The sequence below is a fragment of the Diabrotica virgifera genome, chromosome 6 (genome assembly GCF_917563875.1).
Source record: "Diabrotica virgifera virgifera chromosome 6, PGI_DIABVI_V3a".
NCBI lineage: Eukaryota > Metazoa > Arthropoda > Insecta > Coleoptera > Chrysomelidae > Diabrotica > Diabrotica virgifera.
The window spans coordinates 83,313,178-83,334,802 of record NC_065448.1 but is presented as its reverse complement, the minus strand read 5'-3'; the positions used below and the strand labels follow the sequence as shown (position 1 = coordinate 83,334,802).

Genomic DNA, 21,625 nt, shown 5'->3' with positions numbered 1-21,625 from the left:
ACAAATATAAAATACAAATATAATATATACAAATATACAACTTATTGCCCTATAAAAAAAATTAGTCCTCAAACATCGTCTATTCTTACTTATTACTTCCTTATATCTCGCGAAATTCTACACTCAGAAATTGTAATGTATATTTTACCTTTTCCCTACTTAAAATAAAATTATAACTTTAATTCTTACATTTGAACTTACTTTTTAATTATACTTCTTTCACTTTTAAAATAATTATTTGATTTTCTGACCTTTTACATACTCTTCAATTTAAAAAATTTCTCCGTTTTCTTCCTCTTCTTCTTGTCTGGTACTTTACTAATACATATTTTCATTTTCTTTATACTTAGTACTTTCTTCGTCGTGTAATAATAAACAAAAATCTTCTTCTTCATATTTCTTCATGATTTCTTTATCACTTACTTTATATATCATGTATATTCCTTCCTATATTCGTATTATTTCATAATTCTTCATTTTCTAACCCCTACCTACTTGATGGGTAGTTTTTCGAAACGTTATACCCTTGAATTTGCTTCCGGTCCTTTTGCACGTCCTTAGTCGTGAGAAGGTTAGTTCCAAAAAGACAAAATGGATAGTTGTGCGCTTAAAAATCTTCTTCTACGTCTCGCATCCCTAAATTCCTATTTGAACCTACTGCTCACCCTTAGTTGAGAATAGGATTACTTCAAAACAAAAATTGGGTATGCTAAAATCTTCTGATCTTCATTTTGTACCAGTTTTCTTGACAAGAGTGTGTTTTTTTTTTGGTTTTGTCTAGATTGTCTGATATTAATTATGCTTTTAATATATTAAAAAAATCAGTTATCTCATTAATTAATCATCATAAAACATTTAAAAATCATATTTATATTAGAATTCGACCGATATTAAAAAAAAAAATTTAAATAAACGATCTTAATCGTATCAAACGATCTTTATCGGTATCAAAAAACTTCAAGCATTCAATTATGAGAAAAAAAATCCGAAAGAAAGTGTTAATAAAAATAGACTATATTCTGTTAAAAAAAAATCGATTAAAATCTCCTGACCATAAGGAAAAATTTAAATCCTAATTCTAAATCTGTTTCTGGGCCCGGGTACCCACAAAATATTTACATAAAAATTACGAACGAGAAAAACTTACAATAGCTAAAAATAGTTTATCTTTTTTTTTGATACTAATTAAATATAAGTTCAGTTTCTTCGCACGAATAGTCACTTTTACGTCATAAAAAATAGTCTATTTCTCTAATTGAGATACAGTCTTACACGACTTGTCTTATGTTTTCAATCAAAATATATTTATATTATAAGAATTTAAAGTTAGTTGACCTTAAAAAAAATTAAAGTAACTTAATATTATACTAAATATCTACATGTACTTGAAGCAATAAAACGTATTCTTCTTAAATAGTACTTTTTACTGTATAAAATTCTTTTTAATTATTCGGTTTATTAATCTTTTGTAGTCAAATCTTCTTTAAATTATCCTTAAAACTTGTCCTTCATTATGATAATTTTTAAGGCTTAATTGTCCATATTCTTTTGTCTTTTTCCTCCAATGGGGTTTCCTTGTCATATATATCTTCCTTACGTCATTATAACTTGTATGTCTTTATTTTCTTCTTACATCATTACTTTCTTTTCTTCTTAAAATCATTGTATAAAAATTCTTGTATATCCTTGTACATAAATAATTTTATTTTCTTTGTCATCTTCATGTTTTTTTATTTTCCTTTTTAGGATTCTTCTCTTTGTCTTGTCCTTTGTAAAAAAAATTCTCTCAATCTTCATTATCGTAATTCCATTAAAAATATTTCTAATTCACCTTTCCTAGTGTATAATTTCAGTAATTTTTATGTCTTATGTAATGCGTAAAACTCTATTCAGCAAATTCCTCATGTATGTATTTCTGACTCGTAGTTTCAGGGTCAGGTAACCACAATGTAATATACTTTATGCCAAATAAAAGCCTGATATAGCATTTTGATCCGTTCAAGTTAAAAATAGATTTATGTATATATGTACTCGCAAATAGTTATTATGTAAATAAAAATCGTAAACACTTTTAAAAGTTCTATCTAGGTATTTAAATCAAAGTTCATCTATTTTCAAAAAATAAAATATAACATCACTTATGTAGTTAAAATATCAAGTAACTTGTCAAGTAAATGTTTCTTGAAACGAATATTACGAAAACTAGACCTAATTTACTAATTGTATTAAAAAATAATTACCCTAATACTTCCATAATAATTATATATTATGCATTATATCTACTAAAAGAAAATTTGTACGTGTCTGTGAGACTGTATGCAATTTAAAAAAAATAGTTAAGAGTTACTCACATTCACCATTGTCATTGTCCACTACTGTCTATTTGCTTTCCAAGTCCTCTTGAAGCTGGGCGTGGTCCCAAGACTCCGAACTTCATTCCTGCCGACATCTACCATTTCTACCCTGCGGCTAGGTCTCTCCAAATCCATCTCATACTCCATCTACCAATTTTTTCCTTCTCTTCCAATTATAGAAGCTCGCCATCTTTCCTGATCCCTACCTCAGAAGTCCAGTTCGTCTCTCCAGGATCGCCATATAATAGAATACGTTTCGTAATGGGGTAGTTACTCTGAGAAGAGGGTTGGTTGTTAGGAATACACTATTTGTTCATACCTTATTTATTGAACACTACTAATTATTATCAGTTACAAGTTGGTGGACAAAAGTCTATATTATAACTACCTTGATGGTTAAATAATGAATGCTGAATAATGAATGATATCTTTCTTTACTTGTTACGTATCTATAATCAATCCCAATTGTTTATTATGATTGTTGACACGATTCGACCTAATGAAATAATTATATCAAAATAGCTGACTAAGGTGATCTTGAAACAAGTGCATTATATTGGGAAATTTGTGTCACCTAGTTATTTACAACAACAGGCAATGTTTGTTTTAAGATATTTAAAAATTAAATGAATATGAGTTGCTTTTATTTTGGAATGATAATATAAGTCCTGTACGCATCAGTCCAGATATCCTGCCACAGTCTGCGCCAGGATATGTTTTACATTTGATGGACGACGACTTCCATCGTGATCTTATTAGGATGTAGTCTATTTGATTCCTTGTTCGTCCATAAGGCCATATTCATAGGAATTATATCCATCCTTTGGATTTTAAACATAATTAAATCCAAAGGATGGATTGTTGTCCAAACCAACTGACCTAGTTGTCTGTCACCTCTTTTAACATAATGACCTAATTAATTACTACCTAGCAACCCACGTACCACGTGTGCGAGTCGTATGTTGCCCTAAGGCCATATCCATAGGAATTATATCCATCCTTTGGATTTAATTATGTATACACTTTTTTAAGAGATTTAGTCTATTTTTAAAAGGTTTTAACCTTAGTATTTTTGGGTGGCTCACCATGTTCTTGTAACACTGATGATGCTTTTGTTACAGAGCGAAAACGTTTTGTTTTTATATTTGTCCTTTTGGGGGCTTTTTAAATTAATATACCTTTTAACAAGACGAATTTTTCATTAAAACTTGTAATTAATGGTATACAGCCAGCTACAGGAAATTCTTCCTTGTGGATAGCTAACAAAAAGAGAAGTAAATAAATTGCCGGTGTGGGAACGTAAAATCCTTCGAATGATATACGGCCCTTGCAGAGGCAGCGTGACAAACGAATGGGGGCGCAGATACAATAACGAGTTAGAGTCTCTATTAGGAAAGGAAAGTCTAGTCGTCTAGTCAGATATATCGCCGCCGCCTACGAAAAGTATAACTAAAAATGCCGTTAAGAGTAGAACTTTCAATGAACGCCTCGAAAAATATTATTTTCGATTATATGATTGTGAAAATTATCATTCCTAATAAAGTGTTAGCGAAAAAATTTATTTTTTGAGGAGTGTCGGCAAAAAACATCATTTCTGTTTGTGGGTCCACGAAAATTATAATTAGTAAAAAGTTCTCAGAAATAATTGTTTTCGTCGGCAGAAACAGACGGCGTTATCGAAATCGGCGTTATCGAAATCGGCGTTATCGAAATGCCTCCCACTTTTTCAGGTAAATATTTTCATACATGAAATGCCTCCCAGGTACAATCGAAATGCCTCCGGTTTGTTAAACATTTAGGCTGATATTTTGTCTACTTAATCTCTGTATAATGAGACAATGTTGCCAAATCATAATTTGAATAGGTACTAAAATGTACATAAAATATGGTAACATAAATATTTCACAGTATGACATATTTATTTTTAGAAAAGAAACTTGTTCCGACAATCTAATAGCCAGCTTTTCTGGGTAATTCCAATTCCGATTCTCATCTCTTCTTAACGATTCCATGAATAGGTATTTTTACCTTAATTTTTTTGTTTGTTTATATTGTACTAAATATGTACTAATGTATTTAAAAAACCTGCAAAGGTTGTAATTGTATTTAAAAAAATATTAGATCATAACCACTAGAAGTTGTCTGTCGAAGTTTACAATAGAAAAGCCGTAAGCAATCCAATAAAAAGAGCAGCCGTGGAAGATCTCAGCGAAAAACCAATTAAGCTCATCTGTAAAGCGGCGGGTGTAATTTCCTCACCAAAATATTTTTTTACCTGCGTTTGGAAGGGTATGTCATAATCCTACAGGTATTTTCCTCACCATAACTGAAATGGTTGTTTCAGGTAGATTTTACTAAAAGACATTCAAGGGAATTATTTATCTACTATAAAATTATAGTAGGTACCTATAATAATTAATTATTAATTATAGTATTTTATTTTTAGTCATAATTGGAATTTTGACAAAAATGGCATGTTTAATAGAAAGTAATCGCGGTAAACTGGTATTTGAAAATTTTATTTTTTATAATGTGAAAGTTTTAAAAGTGAAGAAATTTTCTGGAGGAAACAAAACAACTTGTACTGCGAAATTGTTTACTATTGGGGCAAATTTTACAATGACTAGAAGTAGCCTATAACCTAATCATGAACCAGATCGTCAGAAGATAGATCGAAAAATTGTTTCTCACTCTTATAAACGTAAATCCGAAGAGAATATACTGAAAAACCAGCAAAAATTATTCGCCAAGAGCTTGCAGCTAATTTGCCTGAAACAATTACTACGATTGATGTCAGTTACATAAGAAAAAATATATATACTTAATTATCGACGAAAAATGATGCCTGGTCGACTTCCTTCCAATATTGATGAGGTTCCCACATAACAATTTCATGTTCTTAGTATATTCATAGAACATACTTTCCAGAAAAAGTATATACTAAGAATATGCGTAATTACCATTGCGAATGTGCAGAGCACATACTGAGTATATACTACATTACAGTACTTAAACGTTCTATGTATATACTTAGAATGTACTACCGCACTTCTTCTCAGTATATACCAAGAATATACTTTTTAGGATATTCTAAGAAGGTGCTATAAACCTTCTATTTATATACTTAGAATGTACTACCTCACATCTTTTAGTATATAGGAAGAATGTACTTTTTAGTATATGGGAAGAATATTACAAGGAAGTGCTATATTGCACAGAAGCATGTTTTCAGCATCACCGAATCTCATCCTAGGTTCTACTTTCTACTAAATTTACATATTACATGTGAGAATGTAGTTAGTACATTCTACAATATTACTTAAAAAGTAAATATAAAATATTATATAAATTTTAGTTAGTTATATCAATATTATATAGGTAAGTAGGTATATATATATTTAGTTATTATGTGCATATAAAAATAAAAATGCTGAATATATAAATTTATATATTCATATTCATATACCTATCGTACCCAAATAAATATTATGTAACATATGTATGTAAATAACTAAAATTTATATGTTGCTTATATGTACCTATATACATATACTTACTATTTAAGTAATATTGAAGTACCAAAATGAATTTTTTATTTGTAAGTTGACCGCAAACAAAATAAAACGTTTAATTATGCATGTTCCTATTCCTGGTTGAAATACTTGGTCTTCCTCACAACACAGCATAGACATTGTTAGTGTTAAGTGTAGACACAAATGCCAAATGCCTATTCAGTAACTATTTTCCTATTTTGTATTTTTCTTTTGTTCCCAACCCCCTACCCGCTAACCCCTATGCAGGTATGCAGCGGTCGTTTCCGCTTTGTTTGGGGGTTTTGGCTCAGCCACACAGCTTACCTGAATGTCAATTCCATGTAAAAATAAAATTCTTAATAAGAATACTCAATAAACTTAATCAAAATAGTAAATGCATTTCAGTTATGAAAGCGAAACGACAATTTCTCCTTTTTCGTTAATACAATTAATTCTTAAACATTTTTACCATACAATTAAAACAATTTTAAATAATGAATTCGGTAGTTTAATTAATAGTACCTACATACATAAATTTTTAAATTTCATTAATTATTCTTAACGAAGTTGATAATCTATAGGCTAACATTATTCTTCCTATACATACATATATATTATTTTTAAGATATTTTAAAAGTATCTACTTATAAGTATGTGTTAAGAATGTACTTTAAGTATGTGCTAAGAATATTCGGTAAAAGTATATTCTGAGAATAGTATCTACTTATAAGTATGTGTTAAGAATGTACTTATAAGTATGTGCTAAGAATATTCGGTAAAGGTACATTCTAAGCATAAACTTTTACGAATATTCCGAGTTACTACGTACACGAATGTACTCAGTATATTCGGTACGAGAATATACTTTAAAGTATGTGCAAAGAACATGAAATTTAGAATGTTTTTTAAGGTACATGCTATGCTTGTACTACGCATATACTAAAAAGAATATACTCTGACGAATGTTGGTAGTATATGCTTAGAACATGATACGAACATCATTGTTATGTGGGTTCAAGAACTTGTGAAGAGCTGTGCTCAAAAAACAACCAAGGGGGAAAATTTTCTCTTTATAAACTGTGTCAAAACTAAGATAACTGTATTTAGTTGTGAAACAAATATAAGACTTTTAGCCACATTGAATTTTATACAGAGAGGGGCAAAATTGTGGAATATATTCATTTTCTCTAAAATGGACAATTTTGGAAAATAATCCCGAAACAGGTCGATTTTTATTTTTAAATTACAATTTTTTGGCATATCTATATTTCATAATAGTGACGTCATCCATCTGCGCGTGATGACGTAGTTACCTAATCGATGATTTTTTTAAATGCGAATAGGGGACGTTTAGCAGCTCATTTGAAAGGATGTTTAATTTTCTATTCAGTAATATAAACATTAAAATCAATATTTATACTAATACAAAAAATAATTTTTGAATTAAATTAATTGACGCAAAAAGAAGAATGTATGTAGTTTATTTAACTCAAAATACATTGTACTGCTGTCACAAAGTAAAAAAAATGTATATTTTACAAATAAACATTTCTTTTCACTTAAATTAAATCTCAAACAGCCTCCCCTCCTGTCTCTTGGCAGTTTGAACATTTAATGTAAGCGAAAAGCAATGTTTATTTACGAAATAATTTTTGTTTCTATTTTGGCAGCAATAGAATGTATTTTAAGTTAAATAAATTAAATACATTCTTCCTTTTTCGTCAATTAATTTAATCCAAAAATAATTTGTTTGGTCCCCTGTATAAATAATTATGTTAATGTTAATATTACTGAATAGAGAATTTAACACCCTTTCAAATAAGCTACCACACAACCCCAATCCCCGTTTAAAAAAATCATTGATTACGTTATCACGCCCAGATAGATGACGTCACTAGTATGAAATATTGGCCAAAAAATTGTAATTTAAAAATAAAAATCGACCTGTTTCGGGATTTTTCTCCAAAATCGTCCATTTTAGAGAAAATTAATTTATTCCATAATTTTGTCCCTCTCGTATATTATGTATTCATTACTGTACCACATATTATTTGTAATTATGTATTCACTATTCATGGGCTAATTAATGAGCGTTATATTTCTTTATTATACCTACTGTTTATTGTTAAACAAAAAAAACAGAAACTTACAACAATCTTTTTTATTTGTTAAAATCAGAAATTTTTAAAACTCTCGAAATTGAGTTTATTCCTAGTAAAGTTTTTGTAGATTTTGAAAAGGCTTTATATACATAATGCAATCATTCAAATGTGTCCGAACACTGAAATACAGTTGAGTCCACGAGTCTTTATCCGTGCGTCATCATTTAAAGCATACGAAAAAGTCGATGATAAGTCGGAAATTGAAATTTACTAAACGCAACCGCAAGTGACAGTAAGTAGCTACTGCTCCTATTACGGGTTAAAATTTGACTTATCAAGTATGTTTTTTATTTCGCCAGGTATTATTAGGTCTGTTCCTTTGTTTTAAGTGTAACACTAGTTCTTGAAAAGTGTAAGAAAAGTGTAAAAGTGTTACACTTTCTTGTTTCTTTGTTTTTCTAGTGTTTACACTTTTTTTCACGATACACTCAACTTCTGTCGTAGAACGCGTACAACTCGTTTCTTTGAAATGCTGTAGGAAAAAAAGTGTAACACTTTTCTACACCTACCTCCGAGACGGTGGTGGATATTACACTCGTCCTGCGCAGTATCATCCAACCGGCGCCAGCTGTTTAGCCGTTAAATGTGTTTGTTTGTTTGTTTACAAAAAAGATATATTTCTTTTTAGTTTAATTTAAACTAGATTTATAAATTGAAAAAACTAAAGTAGCTACAAGTTTTAATTTAATTTTGCTTAACCTCCGAGTGGCACTTTCCTGTAATTTTAAAATTATCACTTTTCAGTGATTTTTTTAATATGCTTTCATGTCCTTATGTTCAACAAAGCATTTCCTTTAATTACAATTAAGCCAAAACATCGCAAATCCTGGGCCCTGGACTACTAAAGGTATCCGGTATCCGCATATCAGCCATGAATATGCGTTCACTACTCTACATCAAGAAATTTACTTTCCAATGGCTCTGTCACTGAATATATCAGCAAGTATAGGAAAACCTATTTAAAACTTATAAAATCAGCTAAAAAATCGTACTATCAAAATTGTCTGAGAAGCTCTAAAAGTGTTGCAAAAGAAACTTAGTCCATAATAAACGATCTTCGAAATAAAATTCACCCAGCTTAAACATTTTTCCTTTCAGACCCTGGAAATCTAAATGAATACTTTGTTAATGTGAGTAAAAATATAACATCAACAGCTTCGTGCAATCGTACTTGAGACACTGTGTCAGGTGAGGTGTTTGAAAATTTGAGTAACTTGATTCTGGGATGTGAATTTCTAAAACTTTTAAGTGTGGTTTTTAACTGTTGAGAAAAATTATTTATTTAGTGTTGTGTTTATAATTTAATATATGTTTTAAAATGAGTTTTGTTTTATTTTTTGAGAAAAAATTAAAAATACAGCATACTTACAGTACTTTTTTTGAAATGCTATTTTCCAAAGTTTATAAAATTTCTTACGCTCGATTTTATATTAATAAAGTTAAAGTGGACTTTAAATTTAAAGTTTTCTTTAACTGTAACAATTGCTTTTTTTAAGGTAACACACACTTTAACTTTATTATGAAATCGAGCGTTAGTCAAAATTCTAAATGCTCATTAAATAATAACAACAATTAGGTACTTGTATTGAAAACAACATATTTTGTAATTTGAAAAAAAAAACAACATATTTGCAACATAGATAACAAAACAACATGCTTTGTTACATATTTTAAAAAACTCTCCATCATGCATGCTCCATGAGAAAAGAAAATATAAAACTAATTTCATCCTTATTGTCTCTCAGATGGCGTAGCTACTTTTGCTATAACTACTCAATGCTTTGCTACTCTACCTACCTACATACAATTTGTATTGTTTTATCAAAAAACAAGCATTTACATACTCTGCAAATTGTATATTTTTTCTTTGCATTTTCATATGAAAAAACCGCGGTATTTATCTTGAACTTTTTTTGAACAAGGTGCAATACTTAGGTAATATTATTATTAATAAAACAAAGTATATTAAAATACAATGTTAAAAACTTTAATAATATTAGCAATATTTAAAAACTTCAATATATTATATTATAATATACATATTATGAATCAGTAGAAACGACTATATTTAAATTTGGTAAATTATAACTCCAATCGACCAGAGCACGACCACACAACCCAAAACACAAGTACGCAAATATGGTTGCGTGAAGCGTGGCTCGAAGCTGTGCAATTTACGAGACTCGCTCGATCTGTAGATCCTTGTGTCCTCATCTCGCCAATTAATGATTCTTTTGAGAAAGGTAAATTTCCAGAGTACCTAAAGACAGCTATCATTATTCCTCTTCATAAGGGTGGTGAAAAATCTAATTCCTGCAAGTATATACCTATTGCATTACTACCGGTACTCCAAAATTATTGAGAGACTCATAAAAGCATGACTTATGTCCTTTCTTGTTGAAAACAACATTTTATTACAAAAGTTCGGCTTTTTAAATAATAAATGTACTGCTGATGCCATGTTTTCTGTACTACCCCAGCAAACAGGTTTGAGCCCAGTTACGTGATAATTACGTTAAATTTACGGCAAATTTCAACGAATACGTAACTCGGAGATTTATGACGGGAAAAAAACGTATTTCAGTGCCAAATCATTCACCAATATATTTTTGCTTCCTTTATACATGTTTGACATTAGAATAATATAAAATCATAATGACGAATATTGTACATGTTTTTTATCATAGGTGTGAATGTCGGTTACATCGCAAAGGTACGTTTATTTCACGTAATAATCACGAAACAGAAATAACTTCCTTTGGTTAAATTTTGAGAAATATTTTTGAAAACAAAATTTTACAACGGTGTTGGTTAAATACGTATCGCTTGAATTTTACTCCCTGTATTTTATGGACGTCGAAAAATTAGATGTATTCCACGTAAAGTAATGTAAATAATACCAATATTTAAACAAAAAGTTTATGATTTCGCTTTTAAAATCATTTAGCATAACTATTTCAATCCAACCTTGATTTGAAGCTATTTTTGCTATTTTTTTTTTCTTTAAAAATATCACAGCTAAAATGATGTCGAGTCTAATTTTCAAATCGCGCGCGGTGGTGACGTACTACCAAGCCTTTCTCCTCCTTTAAATACTATCACGTGACCACGATACGTGATTAACATAGTTGGTTCGAAAACTAAATTAATCGATTTATCGAATAATAGGATAATTCGATAGGATTATTTTTTTATATTATTCTGGTATTGAAATAGATTTTTAGTAAGACCAATTAGGTAATAGCAGAAGAAATTTAAAAACAAAAAGAAAATATGTAAAACTAATTTAAAGTAAGTAGAATAGTTTAACTGTAATTTAAAAATAATCGATTTTTATAATCGATGAGCATAACCTCTAATATCAATATCAGCTTCTCACATTTCTCACAACAAAAAGTGAAAGTGAAACGTGAAGAGCTTTATTTCCCTCGTTTTATTTTAGGCGGGTTTATTTATAATAATGCCTTTCGTATTAACGTTTACCTCACTGCTCGAGGGTTGAAGTGTCGTGAAAAAACAAGAAAGTGTCGTCAAAATAAAAAGTGACCTGTGTTGTGTTTTGTGTTGGCAAATTTTTTAATGCGTCTTTTGGTCGGTAGCATTTTTGGTTCATTATCTTGTATAATAATTATACAAGACAAATGTTTTAAAGTCTCTAAATTCTACTAAATAAATACATTGATAATACTTTATAGGCTTGTTTTATTTATGTCATATGAGGATAATAATTACATGATTAGTAAGTTAATTAAGGTCGAATTATTTACGTGAACCGAGGACGTATCTTTCACGTGAATACTAATATATACATTCCCTAAAAGATATGCTAATCAACACGTATTTGCAACGTGAATTTCCCGAAACATTTTATTGGTATTTAAGGTGAATAACACGTCTATTGAAGACGAGTTATTCACGTAATTTAAAGACGTATTTTCAATGTGACATTCCAACCAAATTTTCACGTGAAATTCACGTAAGCAATTTACGTATATTGGTGACAAATGTACCAGAAATTCACGTAATTAACACGTCGGTCTGTTTGCTGGGACATGAGGTTTATCAAGCACTGAGCAATAATCTTCACACTGCCACTGTTTTTTGTGACTATGCCAAAGCTTTTGATTGTGTAAATCATGAAATTTTGATAAAAATAACTAAATTTCTATGGAATTCGAAGAATTTCTTTGAATTGGTTTCAATCTTACTTGGATAGTTGGAAACAACTGGTTAGAGCAAATAATACAGACTCTAGTCTCCAAAATATTGTATGTGGGGTCCTCTACAAACCACAAGGTTCAGTATCAGGTCGTCTACTTTTCCTTACGTTATTAATGACATCCCTAGTTTAAAAATTGATGGAAAAAATTTTCTTTTTGCTGATGATACCAGTATTACTTGGAGCAACTCAAATATTGCTACTATACCTTCTGATCTACTCACGATAAAAACCTGGTCCGATTCTAATTTACCTTTTTTTAACATAAAACAGTAGCATTATCCTATACAGGAGCTCGTCAATCTTTACCTCTTAACACATTCACAGACACAACTGCATATGAAGCCACTTACTCCATAAGATGTGTCTACATCTAAAGTGTGTCTGTGAATGTGTTAATTACAGTCAGATCAGTATCGTTGATTCTGTAAAGTTTCTTGGTATTTTTTTTAGATAGCAATCTTAAGGGTTAAAAGGGTCTAAAGGGATAAACATTCACTGAAAGCGATATTATCTTTAATACCCGTGGTGCCTTCAACATTTAATGTCTGACTAAATTATTCTTTATAGGCAAAAAAATTTAAGGAATTTTGAATTAATTAGTTTTTAAATAAGTACATTTACCAGCAACAGTTGTAACGTAATTGTGTCAACTCGACAGTATTTAACTAGTTATTTGAATTTAATACCCTAGCTAGGGCATTATTTTTCAAAATAAATATTGAAAAATAACGCCCTAGGGCATTATAATATAACTGACTTCGAAATCATGTACAGTGGAACCTCGATTATCCGTCTCTCCATTAACCGTCACCTCTGTTAACCGTCAGGGTACATACAGAAGTTGTATTGAGTTATACATTAGCAATCATTTAAATGCAAAAAAATAAAAAAAAAGGTAATTTGATTTGTGATGAGGACACAAACGGCTATCCATTGCTGACAGATAAAGAACTCATTGAAATGGCAACAAAGGCGGACCAAACCTATTCGGAAGCTGACACAGTAGCTATATTGATGCTTGGACACAAGGAAGCTTGACTGTAGCTATATTGATGAACCTATTGTAACTGACAAAGATTTGCGTAAATAATCTAGAGAAGCTGCATCGCATATGCAATAATTCATCGAGTGGTATTCTCAACAAGAAGAAGCCAATAAAGTAGATTGCATGATCTTATGCCTTATGCCGATTAAGAAATTCAGCCGTCGCAAAATATGAAGCAGCAGTAAAACACAAATTTCAGAATATTTTAAATTGATTCGATTGTATGAACATAAATCCCTCTTATATTGTCAAACAAACCATACAAATGAAATTTGAGAGTTGTACTATGAATTTTTATTTTTTTTAATGTTCTGTTAACCGTCTTTTCGATTATCCGTCATACCCTTGGTCCGGTGCCCTGACAGATAATCGAGGTTCTACTGTAATAATATTAATGTCCGACTGGTATATTATTTGACAAATAATGACATGATTTTGAAGTCAGTTTGATAAATAATGACATGATTTCGAAGTCAGTTAAGTATGGCATAATGCCCTAGGCTCTAGGGCATTATTTTGAAAAATTACGCCCTAGGGTATTAAATTTAAATAACTAGTTAAATACTGTCAAGTTGACAAATAACAACCCAAGTAAAACTATGGTTACCACAATTACGTTACAACTATTGCTGGTAAATGTACTTATTTGAAAACTAATTAATTCAAAATTCCTTCAATTTTTTGCCTATAAAGAATAATTTAGTCGGACATTAAATGTTGAAGGCACCACAGGTATTAACGATAATATCGCTTTCAGTCAACTTATATCCCTCAGGCCAAAGGCCCTCGGTATATACACCATTGACCTCAAGTGTTATTATCCTTATAATACCTTTGGTACCTTAACTATAATCTCACAATCAGCCCATAGAAGGTGTCAAACAAATAAAATATTTGGGAATCATACTTGATAATTTATTAACAATTAAACGATTACTTTATTGATTACAGTAAATTTATTTAATGGAAATTAAGGTAATAATAATAATAATGTTTATTCAAAAATAATCAAATATAAAATCTTCCTGAGACTAAAAACATATTTAAGTGTATAATTAATAAGAATTAACATAGGAAGCCACAAGGAAATAAATCTGCACGTAGCTATAGCCCAAAGTAACTCCTGTTATTTATCCAAATCTTTACTAGTCAAACACATTTGTTTTGAAATTCCAGCAGTTTCTTCTTTTTATACCTTTTAAATATCTGGTGGTTGTTCCTAAAACAAAGACATAAATAAAAATTCTACATTGTGTACCATAAAAAAATCATAAAAATGTGGAAAGTATCACAAGAATAAAGAAAAGTCCCAGATATAAAATTCACTATTAAAATAAAAATAGTAAATAATTATTTATATCTGATACTTTTCTTATTGGAACTTCTTTCTGGTAACATCCTTAATCTCTGACTTTTACAATTTATAAGACAAGAGATGATGAATAAAGAAAGGGAAAAGGACTCTGCAGTATACAGTTACATTCTGCTTTCATTAATCTAGAAAAAAGATCAGAAAGATAATTCAAAGTCCGAAATTGTAAAAGTCAAAAAGAGATTAAGGATGTACCAGAAAGGGGTTCCAATAAGAAAAGTTTCAGATTTAAATAATTATTTACTATTTTAATAGTGAATTTTGTATCTGGGACTTTTCTCTTTTCTTTAAGAGATATCGCTGAAGCATCCTAATAGTAGATAACTATTTTTGAAATTCCACTTAAATAGACATTTTGATTTCGTTTTGATTCAGAGGTGTGCAGGCAGCTCCACTGGGGACGCCGTAAGGCAGAAACAACTGTCTGGAGAATGTGTATCGCCTAGGTCCGTGAACTTAGCCCGAAAAAGTCGGGAAAAAAAATGCGATTGATGCCATTCGTTTGTCCATTGATTGTCCACCATTTTATTTCGTTAGTCCACCCATCAATTCTTTTTTATAAACAAAAATTTTTTTTCGGGCTAACTTCACAAATCCACAAATTTTCGAAAATTTAAAAAAACTCTTGCTATATTGTTTGTCCATCGTTTGTCCATGTTTGTCCACCACATAATTTTTTTTGTCCACCCTCTGAAACAACCCCCTGTTAATTGTAATTATTTTTTTATTTCTTAATTCGGGCTAACTTCACGTTCTCTTAAATGGCCATTTAAACGTTAATTCGGGTGCAGAATCACAACTACCCGTTTGTCCACCCCTTTGCAGCGTTTGTCCTGCCCGTTAAAGTGCGAAACAACCCCCTCGTTAATTGTAATTATTTTTTTTAATTCTTAATAAGGGCTAACTTCAAGTTCTCTTAAATATGTATTTAAACGTTAATTCGGGTGCAGAATCACAACTACCCGTTTGTCCACTCCTTCGCAGCGTTTGTCCAACCCCTTAAAGTGCGAAAAAACCCCCTCGTCAATTGTAATTATTTTTTTATTTCTTTATTCGGGCTAACTTCACGTTCTCTTAAATGGGCATTTAAACGTTAATTCGGGTGCAGAATCACAACTAAGCGTTTGTTCACCCCTTTGCAGCGTTTGTCCAACCCCTTAAAGTGCGAAACAACCCCCCTGTTAATTGTAATTATTTTTTTATTTCTTAATTCCGGCTAACTTCACGTCCATTTAAACGTGTATTTTAAAGTTAATTCGGGTCAAGAATCACAACTACCCGTTTGTCCACTTCATCGCAGCGTTTGTCCAGCCCCTTAAAGTGCGAAACAACCCCCTAGTTAATTGTAATTATTTTTTTATTTCTTTATTCGGGTTAACTTCACGTTCTCTTAAATGGGCATTTAAACGCTAATTCGGGTGCAGAATCACAACTGCCCGTTTGTCCACCCTTTCGCAGCGTTTGTCCAACCACTTAAAGTGCGAAACAACCCCCTCGTTAATTGTAATTATTTTTTTATTTCTTAATTCGGGCTAGGTTCACGTTCCCTTAAATGGGCATTTAAACGTTAATTCGGGTGAAGAATCACAACTACCCGTTTGTCTACTTCATCGCAGCGTTTGTCCAGCCCCTTAAAGTGCGAAACAACCCCCTAGTTAATTGTAATTATTTTTTTATTTCTTTATTCGGGTTAACTTCACGTTCTCTTAAATGGGCATTTAAACGCTAATTCGGGTGCAGAATCACAACTGCCCGTTTGTCCACCCTTTCGCAGCGTTTGTCCAACCACTTAAAGTGCGAAACAACCCCCTCGTTAATTGTAATTATTTTTTTATTTCTTAATTCGGGCTAGGTTCACGTTCCCTTAAATGGGCATTTAAACGTTAATTCGGGTGAAGAATCACAACTACCCGTTTGTCTACTTCATCGCAGCGTTTGTCCAGCCCCTTAAAGTGCGAAACAACCCCCTAGTTAATTGTAATTATTTTTTTATTTCTTTATTCGGGTTAACTTCACGTTCTCTTAAATGGGCATTTAAACGCTAATTCGGGTGCAGAATCACAACTGCCCGTTTGTCCACCCTTTCGCAGCGTTTGTCCAACCACTTAAAGTGCGAAACAACCCCCTCGTTAATTGTAATTATTTTTTTATTTCTTAATTCGGGCTAGGTTCACGTTCCCTTAAATGGGCATTTAAACGTTAATTCGGGTGAAGAATCACAACTACCCGTTTGTCTACTTCATCGCAGCGTTTGTCCAGCCCCTTAAAGTGCGAAACAACCCCCTAGTTAATTGTAATTATTTTTTTATTTCTTTATTCGGGTTAACTTCACGTTCTCTTAAATGGGCATTTAAACGCTAATTCGGGTGCAGAATCACAACTGCCCGTTTGTCCACCCTTTCGCAGCGTTTGTCCAACCACTTAAAGTGCGTAACAACCCCCTCGTTAATTGTAATTATTTTTTCATTTCTTTATTCGGGCTAACTTCACGTTCTCTTAAATGGGCATTCAAACGTTAATTCGGGTGCGGAATCACAACTGCCCGTTTGTCCACCCTTTCGCAGCGTTTGTCCAACCACTTAAAGTGCGAAACAACCCCCCTGTTAATTGTAATTATTTTTTTATTTCTTATTCCGGGCTAGCTTCGCGTTCTCTTAAATGGGCATTTAAACGTTAATTCTGGTGCAGAATCACAACTACCCGTTTGTCCACCCCTTCGCAGCGTTTGTCCAACTCCTTAAAGTGCGAAACAACCCCCCTGTTAATTGTAATTATTTTTTTATTTCTTAATTCGGGCTAACTTCACGTTCCCTTAAATGGGCATTTAAAAGCTGGCCCGAATTAAGAAATAAAAAAATAATTACAACTAACAGGGGGGTTGTTTCGCACTTTAAGGGGTTGGACAAACGCTGCGAAGGGGTGGACAAACGGGTAGTTGTGGTTCTGCACCCGAATTAACGTTTAAATGCCCATTTAAGGGAACGTGAAGCTAGCCCGAATTAAGAAATAAAAAAATAATTACAATTAACAGGGGGGTTGTTTCGCACTTTAAGGGGCTGGACAAACGCTGCGAAGGGGTGGACAAACGGGTAGTTGTGATTCTTCACCCGAATTAACTTTAAAATACACGTTTAAACGGACGTGAAGTTAGCCTGAATTAAGAAATAAAAAAATAATTACAATTAACAGGGGGGTTGTTTCGCACTTTAAGGGGTTGGACAAACGCTGTAAAGGGGTCGACAAACGCTTAGTTGTGATTCTGCACCCGAATTAACGTTTAAATGCCCATTTAAGAGAACGTGAAGTTAGCCCGAATAAAGAAATAAAAAAATAATTACAATTGACGAGGGGGTTGTTTCGCACTTTAAGGGGTTGGACAAACGCTGCGAAGGAGTGGACAAACGGGTAGTTGTATTCTGCACCCGAATTAACGTTTAAATACCTATTTAAGAGAACTTGAAGTTAGCCCGAATTAAGAATTAAAAAAATAATTACAATTAACGAGTGGGTTGTTTCGCACTTTAAGGGGCTGGACAAACGGGTAGTTGTGATTCTTCACCCGATTTAACTTTAAAATACACGTTTAAACGGACGTGAAGTTAGCCTGAATTAAGAAATAAAAAAATAATTACAATTAACAGGGGGGTTGTTTCGCACTTTAAGGGGTTGGACAAACGCTGCAAAGGGGTCGACAAACGCTTAGTTGTGATTCTGCACCCGAATTAACGTTTAAATGCCCATTTAAGAGAACGTGAAGTTAGCCCGAATAAAGAAATAAAAAAATAATTACAATTGACGAGGGGGTTGTTTCGCACTTTAAGGGGTTGGACAAACGCTGCGAAGGGGTGGACAAACGGGTAGTTGTGATTCTTCACCCGATTTAACTTTAAAATACACGTTTAAACGGACGTGAAGTTAGCCCGAATTAAGAAATAAAAAAATAAGTACAATTAACAGGGGGGTTGTTTCGCACTTTAAGGGGTTGGACAAATGCTGCAAAGGGGTGGACAAACGCTTAGTTGTGATTCTGCACCTGAATTAACGTTTAAATGCCCATTTAAGAGAACGTGAAGTTAGCCCGAATTAAGAAATAAAAAAATAATTACAATTAACAGGGGGTTGTTTCAGAGGGTGGACAAAAAAATTATGTGGTGGACAAACATGGACAAACGATGGACAAACAATATAGCAAGAGTTTTTTTAAATTTTCGAAAATTTGTGGATTTGTGAAGTTAGCCCGAAAAAAAATTTTTGTTTATAAAAAAGAATTGATGGGTGGACTAACGAAATAAAATGGTGGACAAACGTGGACAATCAATGGACAAACGAATGGCATCAATCGCATTTTTTTTCCCGACTTTTTCGGGCTAACTTCACGGAGCTGTATCGCCTCTGGATTGAAAGGAAACATAAACTGTCTCTTCACTATCACAAGAGTATTTTAATATTTTTATTGAATAAAAGTATTTAAAAAAAAAAGGACTAGTTGGTGGAGCGAAGAGATAAAAATAGCTGTGAAAGAAAAGAAAGTACCATGGAGAGCTTATCTAGAAAATAACAGTTAATAAGCAAGGAAGCTTGTGAAAGAAAAAGTTAAAAAAGCTAAATTGGAACAGTGGGAGAGATTTGGAGAAAAGATGGAGCAAGACAGTAGTAGGACAAACCAAAAATTGTTCTATTAAGGTCTGAAAAAATGAGAAGTAAATCAGGTAGTACTGTCGTGCAAATAAAAAAAAATAAAATGGAGAAACACTTACCCAACCACAAGATATAGTTAATAGATGGAGTAAATATTCCAAAGAGTTGAGTAATGAAATAACAATGGAAGAATTAACGGAAGCCATTGCAAAAATGAAAAATGGTAAAGTGGCAGGAATAGATAATATCAAAACACAATTGTTGAAATATATGGGGGAATCTGCATTACACTACTTACACAAATTACTGATAACAATTTGGAAACAGAAACGCATCCCAGAAGATTGGGCAACAGCAGTAATGGCTCTTCTGGTAAAGAAGGGAGGTAAAAAAGTAATGTTCAAATTATCGAGGTATCTTCATGCTAAGTGTACTGGCTAAGATTTATGAATGAACACTGGAGATGAGACTGAGAAAGAAAGTGGAACATCAACTAGACGATGCACAAAAAGGTTTCTGACCGGGCACAGTGTCCAAGATCATATCTTTACTATAAGACAATGGAAAAAGCCTTTGACAAGGTACCCGGACATCACATTTGGAAAGGGCTTGAACTGTTCGATGTTGGAGGAGAACTAATTGATGCAAGTAAAATTTATGTACTGGAACATTGTGCGAGCATTAAACTGTGAATCAAACAAATTTGCTAATACACAAGGAGTAAGGCAAGGTGGAGTTTTAAGCTCACTGCTATTCATTATATTATATATATGAATGAACCAATAAAAAAAATGCAGTAGAGTCCCGAAAATTAGATTTAGGTTACCATTGATTAAAAAGTATAACTCTGAGTAAATGTGTATCTGCAGATGACATTGCATTGATACCAAGTTCAGAGAAATCTTTACAAAGCAACCTAAATTTATAGACGAGAGAACTTGCAGAAAAAGGAATGAAAATAAAATTAGCAAAGACTAAAACCTTACTTATTTCCAAGACACCGAGAGAAATCCATATAAACCTAGACGGAAATTTAGTAGAACATATGAATGATTTTGAATATTTATAAACTATAATAGACAAAAAATGCAAAAAAAATGAACAACAAAATTGCTAAAACATCACGATTATATCACTCCCTCACTACAGGTTTCATTAGCAAAAGAGAAATTAATGAGAAGACAAAAGGGACAGTATATTATATACCTCCCTTCTCTGCTTCATGGAAGTGAAACATGGCTGGCTTTCCTAATAATTAAGCTTGAATTATCACATTTTTATTATTATTGTAGACATTTAAAATCCTTATTAATTGAATTACATTAAACTTACCACTTATAAAATGTTTACTTTTCATATTTTAATTTTAGTTCCCTTATATCTGTTCTTCTTGTGGCTTTTATCCATTGTCCCCGGCTTTGTTTGGATAATTCATTTAAATGTATTGCATGGGGAGCCTTGGGAACAGTACAAAATAAGACTTTTCCCTGTCTGCCCTACTCCCACAATTTACAACAATAAAAGTTACATGTATAAGCTTCCCAAGAAAGAAAAACTGATAACTGCTATGGACTAATTCAGTTCTGTAGGCGATAAACTACTTTATATTTGATTTGCTATCACAATTTCGCTGCACAATCGACAATAAAAACAAACAGGATATTCTTTACAAATGTAAATATTAGGATTAGGTTATGTTATGTGCCCCCAGTTAGGCCATATTCGGAAGTTCCTTGTTCCTTTGCTTGATTGGCACACCGATAATTTTCGTTTAATACTGTCCGCTGTCATGAGCCGCTGTCACATCCGCTGTCATTTTACACTCAAATGTCCATAGAATTTCTTACACTTACACTCAAAAGTGTAACACTAAAAAACAAAGGAACAGACCTATTAATGACGCACGGGTAAAGACTCCTCAACTGTACATGATTGTAGATTTCACCTACACCAAACTTGGTGTAGAAAAATTCAGTCTCTTGATTTAACATCAGAATATACAAATGATTCTGAAGTAGGCAAGTGGCTCAAACATACTTTTGGTTTTACATTATATAAAACCAGAAGACGTATCAGATTGTTTTGTGTTTGATTTAATGTCATGCAAACCAGAAAATGAAATTTTTTGATTATTGCAGTTTGCAAGTTTGTATATTGCAAAACCTATCAAAGATAAAGATGTTAAGCTGAGAAAAATCTAGAAAATTTATTAATAAGTTATCGGTCTGATCAAATGACTAATGGATTTTGTAACGTGTGTCTCTTATTATAGTAAATATTAAATAAATAATAATTTATA

The 21,625-nt window shown here is 32.0% G+C and overlaps 1 long non-coding RNA gene across 1 annotated transcript; it reads right to left on the bottom strand.

Moving 5' to 3' along the window:
• Window positions 1–14,209: 14,209 nt before the first annotated feature.
• Window positions 14,210–21,334, bottom strand: LOC126886522 (uncharacterized). The gene is made up of 2 exons (XR_007698654.1): window positions 20,659–21,334; window positions 14,210–14,535 (listed from the first exon to the last, which is right to left on the bottom strand). It is a non-coding gene; the product is annotated as an uncharacterized LOC126886522 (long non-coding RNA).
• Between the last annotated feature and the right edge of the window lie 291 nt (window positions 21,335–21,625).